General features: G+C 40.0%; 1 pseudogene across 1 annotated transcript in view; it reads left to right on the forward strand.

Moving 5' to 3' along the window:
- The window catches only part of LOC309390759 (protocadherin beta-16-like), a 65,129-nt pseudogene extending 58,082 nt beyond the window's left edge, over window positions 1-7,047 (forward strand). Inside the window, exon 2 of the transcript in view lies at window positions 6,758-7,047. The product of the transcript in view is annotated as a protocadherin beta-16-like (transcript). The remainder of the gene's footprint in view (window positions 1-6,757) is intronic.
- Window positions 7,048-14,949: the final 7,902 nt, after the last annotated feature.

A 14,949-nucleotide genomic window follows, 5' to 3' on the forward strand; every position in this document is an offset into this window, starting at 1 on the left:
CTTTACAAATTCTTTCTCTTTCAATATCATATTATTTAGTGTCCATCTAGATCTTGTTCTTTGTTGTCTCCATCCTATTGTCATTGGGTTGTGGTCCTCCAAAGTATTGGACTCAATTTCCACTTCTTGTGCACTGCTAGATAGGTCCGTTGAAGCCCAAATCATATCAATTCTAGAGAATGATAAATGTCTATTTGAGTGGAAGGTGTATTGTTTTTTAGTGGGATTTCTTTCTCTCCAAACATCTTTTAGGTTTATTTCATCCATCATCCTGAAGAAGGACTTTGGGAGTGTTTTTCTATTTGATTTTGTTGTTTTATGGGTTTTATAGTCCATGTTCTGGTTTATAATGCCATTAAAGTCTCCCATCATACAAATATCAGCATAGTCTAAGTCAGAAATTTTCTTATGGATTTTTAAATAAAATTCATCTTGTTTTTCATTAGGTGCGTAGATTGCAATTAAAAGTATTTTCCTAACATTGTCCATTATTTCCACCATTAAAATTCTTCCATCTTCATCTGTATAAATTTCTTTCACAGGAATTTTATCTTTAATATAAAAGGTCACTCCTCTTTTCTTACAGTCCGCTAACGAAGTAAAAAATTTTCCCCAGTTTTGGTTGTACTAATAAGTGGCCATTTCTTTGCTGGATATCTACTTCTTGTAAGCAAATTATGTCTAATTTTAACTTTTCTAATTTATGAAATATTTTCTTTCTTTTATTTGGAAAAATTAAGTCCATTTATATTAATTGAAAGTAATTTTATTCCTTCTATCCGTATGTTTTATACATACGGATTTATAGCTCTAGTTGATCTTGGTTCCCATTGTGCTCTAATCCCTACACCCCCAACAGCACCTTCTTCAATATCAATTCCACCTACAGCACCCTCTATCTTCTCAGTTTCAATTATAGGTGTATCTAACAATTGCACCGGTGGTTCTTCATTTCCAGGCTTCGCTGCCTTTCCTCTCAAATGTTCTGCATAGAAAGCTTCTGCTTTCTCAATTGTATCAATTCTGTATCTCTGTCCTTTCCATAACAATATTAGACCTTCCGGAATCAGCCATCTATAGTTAACTCCTATTTTAAGTAAAACTGTAGTCAAGAATTGGTATTTTCTTCTCTTCTCTCTCACCCTTCTTGGTATTTGCTTTAGAATTACAATCTCCTTGCCTTTATATTCCAGTTTTCTATCTCTTGTTTTTTGCAAGATTTGTAGTTTTAGTGCTTTTTTTTGTAAATCTTACATGGACTTCCCTTGGGAGGGAGTTTCTCATTGCATATCTTGTATTTACTGGAAATGTCTCATCTATGCCGTCCAGCATCTTCTCTTCAGGTATCTCTAATATTTCTATGAGGATTTCAGATATTATTTGTGGCAAATTTTCTCCCTTTTCTTCTACTATATTTTGAAATCTTAGAAAGTATTCAGAACGCTCCATCTCCCATCCGATTATTGCACTGCTTTCTATTTCCACTTCACTCAGTCTAGCGTCAAATTCTTCATCCCTCTTTTCTCTTTGCTCCTCTCTTTCAGCAATTTTTTGCATATTATCTTCTTGTTTTTTGACCCACTGTTGTATATCTTCTATTTTTCCCTCTGCTTTATCTGTTGTTTTTTCTATATTGCCAATTCACTGGTCCATTGTCTCCATCTTCATTTCCAAATTGTCCAATTTCTTTAAAAGTGTATCAAATTTTTCATCGGAGCTTGTTTGAAGTTTCTGTATCGATTGCATAATTGAATCTAATGATATAGTCTTCTCTTTTTCCTGCTGAATCATATATTGTATTGATCTTTGTCCTCCTGCTGGTGAAAAGGTAGGGGTTGTTGTTGTGGAGCCCACTGGTGTTGGCTTTCTACTCATCTTGCTAATTTATTCTCTCTTCTTCTTCTTCTTCTTCTTCTTCTTCTTCTTCTTCTTCTTCTTCTTCTTCTTCTTCTTCTTCTTCTTCTTCTTCTTCGTTTTGTAGCTCAATCCAATTGCAATAAACTCTAGGGAAAAAAAGATAGAAAAGGGAAAAGAAAAAGAGGGTGAAAGGAGAAGAAAAAGTATGTAGTAATTAGATAAAAATAGTAAGCAGAGAGGTCAAGATTAAAATAGAAAGAATATAGATAGTATGATGAAGAATACGGAAAAGAGGTAAAAGAAAGAAAAGGGCATCAAAAAAAAGCAATCTATATAAAAAAAGAATAGGGTGGGTGAAGGGAAAGGGAGGAGAGGAAGAAAAAAATTGTATCTCTAATATTTCAAAAAGGAGAGAAAAAAAGGAAAAAAATGAAGACCAAAAAGAAAAAAAAAAGAAAAAATTATTCAGCGCTTCCAGGCTTCAGGACTTAAAAAAAAAAAAGGAAGTTTAGAGTATAACAAACAGCACACGCACCAACAAGGAAAAAGAAAAACCATCACATCCCCGGCAGAATAGTATAAACACTTGATGTAGTTTCCAAAGTCACTCCAATTTTCTCTTATAAGTTTTCATTCATCTTCCAAGATAGGTTTCCAGACCTTAAAGCTCCACAAGAAACAGCCTGCAGTAAACAGCTGTACTTCTTGTCTCTTATCAGGTCTTGACCTTGAGTAGGAGGTTTTTTCTCAAAATAGTTCCAGCAGTAAGAATTGGTGACAATGTTTCAAAGTCCACTAGATGGCAGTGTTAAAATGTATCCAGTCCCTAGCCCCTTAAAGCGCTGCCTTTAGTAAAAGGGAGAGTTAACTAAGCAAAATAATCTTTAAGGCATTGAAAAGAATAAAGTGAAATAATAAGGAAAAAAAATAGCTCTAATCAAGTCACTTCTAAAAAAAGAAAGTTAAAAGTAAAGAGAAGGCTTCAACAACAATTGCAACAGCTGTAACAAGAGTCCAGTCTGGCTTCCGGTAAATAAAAGGGAAAAAAACCCCAAATGGTTTCAATTAACACTATTCAAACCCGCCGCCAAGTCTCTAGTTATATTCTGTTTTCCTTAAGTCTCCAATTTTAGGGTGTCCTCTGTATAATTTAAACAAAAAAAACTTTTTCAAATAGTCTCACCAAAAAACGTCATGCTTCTTTCTCTCCGGCTCTTGCTTTCCGGAGCTGTCAGCAGCTTCGGCAGCCTGGGGGCTGGCTCTTGATCGCCAGCAAAAAGGGGTTTCCCCTGGGTTTCCAGAGACTTTGCGGGTGTCTCTGGATCCCCCGGAATTTCCCCTTACCTCCCACCGTCTCTTCAGGACGGTTTGGGTCCAATTGGACCATCCAAACAATCGGAATTCAGCCGCTAATCCGGAGTAACCAGAAAAGCCACGGTAACGCTGCGACACGTAGCTCCTCCTCGCAGTCTGTGCGGTTTTACTCCAAGAGAATGAAGAAGGCAAATTACAACCTGTGCATATATCTCTAGGAAAAACAGAAGCTGAATAGAGATGGTCAATATGGGAAAAGGAAGCTTTTGCAGTCAGTGGGAACTCCTAATGTGGAGACATTTCTTAGAAGGAAGTAAAATACCTTTCCAAGTATGGACCAACCACAAGAACTTGGAAGCACTGAAAACCCCACAGAAAATGACTCCAAAAGAAGTCCAGTGGGCACAGTACTTCCAACATTTTAATTTCACATTGAAGTATTTACTGGGAGGAAAAAACCTTTTGGCAGATGCCTTGTCCAGACTACTGCAACATAACAGTGTCATGGTGGAAGTAATTAAGCCCATGACCCCAACCTCTCAATTTGCAGCTAAAGTTGTTACATGCTCTCCGGCAGAGAACGACCCCCTCCACCTTAGACAATACTATCACAGATTTCAAAAAAGCCTTAGAAATGGATGAGTGGTTTAGTGCCAATAAACATACTTGCATAATAAAAGATGAGTTAGCTTGATTGGGAAATAAACTGTATGTCACAGCTAGGGAAAGCCTGAAAACTATCTAAGCTTGTCACGACTGCAAATTAGCTGATCTTTTTGGTTTTGTAAAAATGTTACATTTACTTAAATGACAATTCTGGTGGCCCTCATTAAAAAAGAACATAGAAAGTTATGTAGCAAGCTGTCCCATTTGCGCTGCCACTAAACTCAGGCAGGGGAAAACCCTCAGTCTACTGCAACCAGTGGACAACCCTTCAGCACCATGGAGAGATATCTCCATGGATTTCATTGTTGAATTGCCTGAGAGTTCTGGAAACACAGTGATCTGGGTTGTCACAGATCTTTTCTCAAAACAGGTTCATTTCATCCCATGCCAAAAGACCCCTACACCCAAAGCCTTGGCTAAGCTGTTTTTGGTCCACATATACCACTTGCATGGGGCCCCACGACATATTGTTTCAGACAGGGGGCTCCAATTCACATCCAAGTTCTGGAAAGCTTTTTTGAATCTACTTGGGACTGAGCAGGGACTTGGTTCTAATCATCACCCTCAGACAAACGGCCGTAGAATGAACAAACTCAGTTCTGGAACAGTACCTGCACTGTTTTATTAATTAACAGCAGGACAACTGGACAGTTTTAAGACTTGCATGCTTCAAATGCCAGAGTTTCTGAGCCAACATTTTGGTTGCTAAGCAAGAGTATTGCTAAGTGAGTTTCACCACATTTTACAAGTTGGCCACACCCACCCAGTCACATGACTGCCAAGCCACTCCCACTCGGTCACATGGCTGGCATGCCACTTCCACATGGTCACAGGCCCAGCAAGCCACTCCCACAAAGCAGGCCACACCTACAGAAAAGGTTCTAAATTTTTTTGAAACCCACCACTGTTTGCAAACTATTTGGTCAGTGGTCTGCAAAGCCCTGGATGAAGCCAAAGCACAAGAAGACAAGAAACGAACAGAACCTTATAAAATGGGGAGAAAAGTTTACCTTTCCACCAAGTTTCTAAAATCTTTGTAGCAGTCTAAAAAGTTGGATATTAAATATATTGGGCTTTTAGTTGGTATTAACTAACGCTCTCTACATGGGGCTTCCCTTGAAATGCACCCGGAGGCTACAGTTGGTCCAGAATGCGGCCGCGCGGGTAATTATGGGGAGTTCCAGGTACTCTCGTGTGACACCTTTCCTGCGCGAGCTGCACTGGCTTCCTGTGGTCTATCGGGTGTGTTTCAAGGTTTTGATAACGATCTTTAAAGCGCTCCATGGCTCAGGATCTAGTTACTTACGGGGTCGTATCCTGCCCCATACATCCCTGCGACCAATTCGCTCGCACAGAGAGGGACTCCTTCAGGTGCCGTCCACCAGACAGTGCCGAGGGGCGGTGCCTAGGAGTAGAGCCTTCTCTGTGGCGGGCCCAGCCCTGTGGAATGACCTCCCTCCAGATATTAGGACTACCTCTGACCTCCGCTCCTTCCGTGTAAAGCTCAAGACCCACCTATTTCAAGTAGCTGGCCTGGCTCAACTATAGTCTGAACATATCGCTCCTGACGGGTTTTTTATTTTTGTAATTTTTTATCTAATTTATTTAGGGGATTTTAATATTGATTTTAATTGTTTCCATCCATTTGTCCACCTCCTCTTTGTATACGTCTTTGTATACGTCTTTGTATACGTCTATATTATATGTATGTTTGTCCATACTTGTATTTTTATGTTTTTATTGTACGCCGCCCCGAGTCCTTCGGGAGAGGGTGCGGCTAAGAAATAAATATTATTATTATTATTATTATTATTATTATTATTATTATTATTATTATTATTATTATTATTATTAACCCTGTCATGGTGGAATTGCAACTCTCAGTGATGGTGAACCTTTTTTGGCTTGCATGCCATAAGGGGAGAGTGCAGGGGGGGTCATGCACAGGCCTGCCGCACCCATAATGCAATGTGCGACACCCCCCCCAGTGTGCATGTGCACATGAGAGGCGCTCCCCCCATTTTTGCATGCTTCTTTCACCCTCCCTAGGCTCCAGAGGCTTATAGGAGCCTGGGGAGGGTGAAAACAGCCTCCCCGCCCCCCGGAGGCCCTCTGGAGGCTTCAGGCACCTTCAGGAGGCTTTCCTGAAGCCTCCAGAGGACTCTGGAGGCATCCTCCAGAGGGCTTAAACCGACCCTATGAGCAAACCGGAAGTGACTTCCAGTTTGCTCGTAGGGTTGTTTTTAGTCCTCCGGAGGCTTCAGACAAACCTCCTGAAGGTCCCTGAAGCCTCCGGATGGCTTAAACCAACTCTATGAGCAAACTGGAAGTCCGTTCCTGAACTTCTGGTTTGCCCATAGGGCCGGATTTTGTGCTCCGGAAGCTCTTGAAGCCTCTGGAGGGCCTCTGGGGGTGGGTGGGAGAGGCTCTTTTCGCCCTCCCCAGGCTCCTATAAAGCCTCTGGAGCTGGGGAGGGTGAAAAATGGCTTTTAAAAAGGCTGAAATCGCCTCGCATGCCCTGACAAATGACTCCGTATGCCACCTATGGCACATGTGCCATAGATTCGCTATCCCGGCTCTAAGTCATTATGGCAAGTCCACCCTGTTTTCCATATTAGCTTGCTGAAGCCTGAAATCACCTCTGATCTTTGTCTTTCTACTACCTCTCCCCCCCCCTCTATTATGATAGAGGGTAAACAACATTTTGAGGTTCTGGAAATTCTTGACTCTAGGAAATTCCACAGGACTACTCAGTACCTGGTGGCTTGGAAACACTACCCCTTCTTATACAATGAATGGGTTCACAAAAAACACGTGCATGCCGCTAAATTAGTATGTATATTCCATCAATTGTACCTTGACAAACCTCATTGATTTTATGGTTATTTTGTCTCCCCTTCCCTTTTTTGTTTTCTTTCAGGTGGACTTCCCATTTTTCTAGGGGGGGGCAGCATGTCAAGTCCCAGATATTTCTACAGGGACGCTGAAATTTTGGTGGGAGGAAGGGGGAGGAATGGAGTGGTCTGTATATGAAGTTTCTGTTTCTTGCATTACTGGGTTAATCTCTATATGAAGTATCTGTTTCTGTTTCCCTGCAATGATGTAGTGTGGGAGGGGTTTGATTAGCATTGCTTTAAATAGCTGGTTTTAAGTAAGAAGCTTCAGTTCTTGCCTAGATCTCTTGTTATCACAAACCTTTCAATAAAAGCTCCTTTTGGAACAACTTCAGTTTCAAGAGTCCTGCTTTCTTGGGACATTTGGAGAGGCAAGACCTTACAGGTTCACTTATTCTCTCAAGCACCTGAGGGCAGGACAAGAAGCAATGGGTGGAAGCTTGTTAAAGACAGATACAATCTAAAAGTAAAGATAATTGTTTTGGCAGTGAGAACAATAAACCAATGGAATAGCTTGCTTCCCAGACTTGTAGGTGCTCTATTAGTGGAGGTTTTCAAGCATAGACTGGACAGCCATTTGATTGAGATGGTATAAAAACTCCTGCCTTGACCAGGAGGTTGGACTAAAAAAAACCTCTGAGGTTCCTTTCAGCCCAATGTCTCTGTGTTCTAAGGACTCATGCCTTGAGCAGGTGGTTGGACTAGACCTCCAAGGTCCCTGCCAGCTATATGATTCTATGATTTCTCACACTTGACAGATAGTTTTCCAGCCACTGAACTCATTCAGATACCTCCTCTGTGGGCAATTTGTTGCCCTGTCAGGAATTTGGGGAGGGGAGTAGACTTTAAACTTGTCAATTCAATTGTGTGAAGGAAACATGTATTTTCTTATCAATTTGCTAAGTAGAACAAAGGGCACCAAATAATTCCTATATGGTTCTTTCTAGCTGATTCCACCTTGTCCTCCTTTGTTATTCTATATAAGTCATGGTTCTCACAAACTAGTCCTCACACTTGATTTAGCCTTTTTCTTCTTGCGGATGTATTCAGTTCCCTTCTCAAATAAAGAAAGCATCGAATGTCTTTGTTTATTTGTACTGGCCATGAAATCATGATATACAGTACATAGCCATTGTTTCAATTTACCACTTATCTGATTGTTGTAACCAGCAGTCTTCATCTCTTTTATCCATCCTTTCCTTGTGCACTTTGATTTTAGCCCTCTGCTGGGTAATAAAATAGAAAGTGGGGTTGGTGGTTCAGTGGTTAAAGATGCTGAGCTTGTCATCTGGAAAGCTGACAGTCCGGATTCAAGACTTGAGTGCCATGCAACGGGGTGAATGCCCATTACTTGCCCCACTACTGCTCATCTAGCAGTTCGGAAGCATGCAAATATGAATAAACTTGTACCATTTTGGTGGGAAGGTAGTAGCATTCTGTGCACCTTGGTCATATAGTCATGCTGGCCACATGACCATGGAAATGTATTTGGACAATGTTTCCCTCAGCTAAGAAACAGAGATGAGCACTGCCTCTTAGATTCAGAAATGACTGGACAGGGGAAACCTTTACCTTTATAATGGAAGAATATATCTGGAGAGCAGAATAGATAATAAAGAAATTCTCTTTTTAAATAAATCTCAGTGTAATGTTGCTTTGGTCAGTGACCAGTTACAGATACAAAGAAAAAAAAACATAATCATGCATTTTAATGGTTTTAATATTGTTGGGGATATTAGCTGTCTTCCCCAATTGTGTGTCCTTTGAAGACCTGAAAACAATCCTTCCTCTTCCTCACCCTTGCACTCAAAATGTTGAAGAGTGTCTTGTGGCTCAAAACTTCCCATCAATTTCCTTTATGAGGAACCAGCAAAAGTTTATTAATTCTCTTGCATTGATGGGTGAATGGATGGATAGATTCAATAGTATCTTTATAATTCACCAATGTTAGATAGATGATATTTTGGTCAGTGACCAAACAAAAGAAATCATATATAAATTAAATGCAAGAGCCAGCAAAGAAAAGGCAAACCAATGAACTACCTAGATAGTCACAAGATAACAGATAGGATACCAGTCATATATAGCAGTCAGTTATTTGTGCACATTCACAGCACCTTTACATAAATTCACTGCATATGGATTATATCACTTTTCTTGTCTAATAGAAGGACTTTATAAGAAATACTGATGAAGCTACTAGTTAAAATCATTATACAAGATTGTCAGATTTGTTTTAGGAATCTTGTATCGTGTTTCTAAATGGGTAATTTCATTATTAATTCATTTCTCATTTTAGGAAAACCAAGCTGATACCATAATTATTATGTTCTTTTTAACAATGATCTCTGTACAAGATCATTCATACATCATACCAGACATGTTAGGCGTGATTTACTTGCTGCATTTTTGGATCCTCCTTTCCCCACATTATATAAATGGACAAAATGTTGACACTCCTCCCCCAGTCATCTAGGACTTTGTCTGTTTTTGAAATATAATATGTAATATCACTAGATAACTTTTGCACACTTTCAACTCTTAATAGAAGGTATGCTGTTAAGAGGTTTCCCTTCATCTGGAACAGTGGGCCGTCTCCCTCTCCAAACCAAAGATGTCTCCTACTCTCATGACTGAATGCTGAATAGATGTTTGATGCTTTATGAACATGGAGCCATTAAGTATAATTTAGTTTAGAGTGGGGCTGTCAAACTCCTGGACCGCAGGCCAGATTCATCACATGCTGGCTACACCTGGTTTAGTGAAGGGTGGAAAAGTCCTGATATGTCACATGATGCCGTGAGTTTGACACCTCTGGTTTAGAGGGTTATGCTATTATTGTTATATTTCAAACTCTTATATTTTTAATTATTATCCACAATTAATAGAGTTGGAAGGCACCTTGTAGGTCAACTAGTCCAACCTCCCACCCAAGCAGGAGACCCTACACTATTTTGACAAATGGCAGTCCAATCTCTTCTTGAAAGCCTCCAGTGATGAAGCTCGCACAACTTCCGATGGCAAGCAACCAAACAATTGGTTCATTGTTTTCACTGTCAGAAAGTTTATCCTTATTTCTAGGTTGACTCTCTCCTTAATCAGTTTTCATCCATTATTCCTGGTCTAGCCTTTGGATGCCTTGGAAAATAGCTTGACCCCTTCCTCTTTGTGGCAACCCCTCAAATATTGGAACACTGCTATCATGTCTCCATTGGTCCTTCCCTTCACTAGACTAGACTAGCCATGCCAGGTTCTCCATATGTTTTAGTCTCCAGTTCCCTGATCATCCTGGTCTTCTCTGCATATTTTTCTAGAGTCTCCACATCTTTTTTATAGTGCAGTGACCAAAACTGGATGTAGTATTCTAGGTGTGGTCTTACTAAGGCTTTATATAGTGGTATTAGTACCTCACTTGATCTTGATTGTATCTCTCTGTTAATGCAATTTAGGATTACATTGGCTTTTTTGGCTGCCAACACATCCTGCTGGCTCAAATTTAACTGCTTGTCCACTAAGTTTCCAAGATCCTTTCATAGTTACTGCATAAAGAACTCTTTGACAAATTGAAAGACAAAAAGGACAAGTATAAAAAGTGGAAAGAGGGACACATAACTAAGGCAGAATATCAGCAAATAGCCCAAGCCTGCAAAGATGAAATGAAAATGAACTAAGAATTGCAACAAAAGTAAAAAAAAAACAAAAAGCTTCTTTCAACATGTAAAAAACTAGAAAAAAATCAATGACATGATTGGTCCAGTAGTAGGAGAAATTGGCAAGAAGGTGACAAGCAACAGGAAGAAAGCAAAACTATTTCACTCATTTTTTGCATCCATTTTTACACAATGGGAAAAACAGTCCAACCTATCAAAACAGTACTGTAAAAACAGATTAGAAACAAGTTAAAATAGATAAGAAAATGTAAATGAGCACCTGTCCACCCTCAATGAGTTTAAATCACTGGGACCAGATGGATTACATCCCAAGGTTCTGAAAGAACTGGCAGAATGTGATCTCAGAACCACTGAATTATACAGCTGTGAACGAATACTTTTGGCAATATAGTGTATCTTCCAAAGATCTTGGAGCACTAGGGAACTACCAGAGGACTGGAAAAGAGCTGATGTAGTTCCCATCTTCAAAAAAGGGAAAAATAGATCTAGGAAACTACAGACCAATCAACGACTGACCTCAATACCTGGGAAGATTCTGGAAATGATTATCAAGCAAAGAATCAGCAAACACCTAGAGGCAAACAAAGTCATAACCAAAAGCCAACATGGGTTTGACAAAAACAGATCATACTAGACAAATTCTATTCCACTCTTTGACAAGGTGACAAAATTAATGGACCAGAGGAATGCTGTGGATATAATTTACTTGGATTTCAGCAAGGCATTTGACAAAGTAGACCATAATCTACTACTTGATAAGATAGAAAAATGTGGGTTATACAACATCACCACCAGATGAATTTGTAACTGGCTGACCAACCACACTTAATGAGTAGGCCTCAATGGGACTGCATCCACATATGGAGAGAAGTATGCAGTGGGATACCCCAAGGCTCTGTTTTAGGCCCAGTATTCTTCAACATCTTCATCAATGATTTGGATGACGGCATAGATGGGGAACTCATTAAATTTGCAGATGACACCAGACTGTCAAGAATAGCCAACATTTCAGGGAGGGAGGAGCTGATGTCAAGAAGACAGCACCTGCGATCTCAAAGTTCAGAGATCGCAGTCGATACTTTTGCCACTAGACGGTCTGTATGGACCTAAACTGTCCCGCGAGATGGTGATCGGGAAGAATACGTCTTGCTGATCTCAGGGACCCCGCAAAGTCCCTGACTGATCCAAGAGAAGTTCTTCTAGTCAGAGGCAAAAGTGCAGCCACAAGCTGATGAAGTTGGGACAGCTCCGGAATGGAAGGAAACAGAAAGAGAAAATGTGTACAGCTGGTGAGGAAGCTTTGCTGTTTTAAAAGACACTGCTTGAAAAAAAACCTTAAAGCTAAATTAAATTTAAGAACAGAAGAAATAAGCGGCAAAATTTAGCTACACTGGATTGCATTGGACAGTGTGTTATCCTTCTTTTTAAATGTTATTTTATGGATGGAATTTGCGCAAAGCTTTTTAAAGTGAACGGATTAGTTTTTCTTCTACTCCTTTTTTATTTTTGTAACCTATGGATTAAAATTCTTTTTTTCTTTTCTATGAGAGTTTTTTCCTTTTTGATTTTGTTTCATTTAAGAATTTCACTTTTTTTAAAACCTGGAATACAAAAAAGATACAAAAGCAGTACAAAGAGAGCTGTAATATTAGAAGGAAAGGAAGCAACATTGCCACTTGGAGGCTGGAGGTTTGAGCCTTGGAAACATCGTACTTTCACTTCTCTCTTTGATCATTCCGACTTTGTGCTTTATGACCTTGCAGCTTGTTTACAGAGAGTGATAAGAAGAGTATGGGGTGTTTATGCTGGTGTTCTTTTGAACCTTATTGCCAACAGGAGAAAAGTAAAACAAGGTCTTATTGTGAGAGATTATAAATGAATTTGTGCTTAATCTAAGAAAAAGCCTTGAAAGCCAGAGTGGCAGTGTTTACCAGTCAGAAGAATGGCACAACATCAACATCAAAAAGAAACTTTAACATTGCAGGAGATAATGTTTGAAATTCAAAAATTGTTAGAACTATCAGAGAATTAAGGAGAAACTGGAAAATCTAGAGCATATAACAGCAAAATATGATGGAGAATCTCAATTGGAAAAAGTGGAGGCTAGAATCCTAAAAATTGAAGAGAAAAACGAGCATAAAGACAAGGAATTTGTTGGCATCTACGGTGAATGGAGTGTGGTTGGAAATGCAGAGAGTGGAATATGGAAAGGGGAGCTAGATGGCCAAGAACTCTACCCCAGATGGAAAGGTACAGAAGAAGAAAAAAGAGAAGAATTGATGGATTTAAGGAGATAAATCTTATCAGAAGCACCATTGATGACCAAAGATATGCTTATTAAAGAAACAGATGGAGGTATCAAGATTATATAAGAGATGCAACAAGAAATGAGCTGTGAAGAGAAGTCCGCACAAATATTATTAAGGGAATAATCAGAACATTAATTCCACAAATGGCAAAAGACATAAGATTGCATTATTACTGGAAAGATACAGGTTGATATATGAAAGCATATAATAAAAAAATTAGTTAAACTTAGTTAAATTTAGAGCATTATGTAAAAAAAGGAAGTGATAATGGATATGGTTAAATAAATAATTGACAATGAAAATAATGTATACATATGTAGTGGTTTGATAAGAATTAATTGGATATGAATGGTAAATGGTGACTATGAAAGGAAGATTAGAAATTTTGTTATGACACAAAAACTAATAATAAAAAATTGAATTGAATCTAGTTAAACTTTGAATATTAGGTCAAAAAATGCTATGATAATGGACATAGTCAAATAAATGTTTGATAATGATAATGTTTTTGTGTTACAACCCCTGGTATGCCCAAATATGGGAGGGAGCTCACTCCTCCCTTTCTGTCCTTCGGCTCATCACAGAAAACCATGCAGGCAGAAACCCATATTTTTATTTTTAATGTTGCCTTATTATATTTGTGTTGTATTTGTGCTGATAAATAAATAAAGGGAGACTAGTATGGATCCATTTCAAGCTATTTAGCTCTCATCAGCTAGCCATACCCTTACTGGGATTTGAACCTGGGATGTGTTACATATTAGGCAGACTTGCTAGCCACTACACCACCGGTTCTCCTCCTTTTATCAGCTAAGGGAGAAAAACGGAGATCTCCATAAAGTTTTTTGAAAAAGAACAGCTCAGCAATCATCTCTTGCAATTGTGATAGCAATCTTTCTCACATAGTAAGTTCAAGTGACGAGTCAGCCTTTATTCTCTCTCCATTCCAATATAGAGAGAGCTAATTCAAATGCCGCTTAATCTGAGGGGGGGTAGAGAGAAGAAACACCCCCTCTAATCTTCAGTTTCAAATAAGTTGAACACAAACTTACAATAGTCTGCTGCTTATCCTTTAACGAGAGTTAAGGAGATCAGGAGGCTCCCCCACCACCAGCATTCAGCCGATCTTCCTTGTATTAATTCCTTCCTCCCGGAGCCCATTCGGCGAAAGGGCAGACAGCCCAAAGCTGTACCTTGCCCCCCCTCCACTCCCTGGCTCCTGGGGTGAGGCTGAAAAACACCCCCGCCGGCTGCCGCCAAGTCCGGAGACCCCTCAAAGGCCCCCTGTGGTCCTTACGGAGCCCACTGAGGAGACGAGCGGCGGACAGCGAGTCCATCGCCTGCAGGAACTGGAAGTGATCTCCAGACCTGGGGGCTGTTGATTCTCCATCTGAGGGCTGACAGGCAGCCCAGGCTCTGCCTCTGTCTCTCTCTCTCTCTCTGCCAGTTCCATTCCCTCTTTCCCCTCGGATCTCTCAAGTTGCCTTGATGTTGACCCTGATTCCTACACCACCTTCTCCTCTGATTCAACTGCTGGATGAGTCGATGGCCGACAGGCCACAACAAAGTATTAATACCACTTTATAGCAATAGCAATAGCACTTAGACTTATATACTGCTTCACAGTGCTTTACAGCCCTCTCTAAGTGGTTTACAGAGTTAACCTATTGCCATCAACAATCTGGGTCCTCATTTTACCCATCGTGGAAGGATGGAAGGCTGAGTCAACCTTGAGCCTGGTAAGAATCGATCTGCCAAACTGCTGGCAGCCAGTAATCAGCAAAAGTAGCCAGCAGTACTGCACTTTAACCACTGAACCACAGTGGCTTTTATATACTTTTTACTGTCTTGGTAAGGCCACATTCGGAATACTGCATCCAGTTTTGATTACCATGATATAAAGAAGATGTTGAAACTCTAGAAAGAATGCAGAGAAGAGCAACAAAGATGACTAGGGAACTGGAGATTAAAACATATAAAGAATGATTGCTGGAATTGGGTATGTCTAGTTTAATGAAAAGAAGGACTAGGGGTGACATGATAGCAATGTTCTGATATCTCAGGAGTAGCCACAAAGAATAGGGATTCAACTATTCTCCAAAGTACCTGAGGGCAGGACAAGAAGCAATGGATGGAAACCAGAGATGGTATTCTGCCAGTTTGCCCCAGTTCAGGCAAACCTCTAGTGGTGGCAGTGGGAGGCTCTGCCCCCCAGCCTCCAACATCATCATGGATGCT

Source organism: Natrix helvetica (genome assembly GCF_964273705.1).
Source record: "Natrix helvetica genome assembly, chromosome: 4".
NCBI lineage: Eukaryota > Metazoa > Chordata > Lepidosauria > Squamata > Natricidae > Natrix > Natrix helvetica.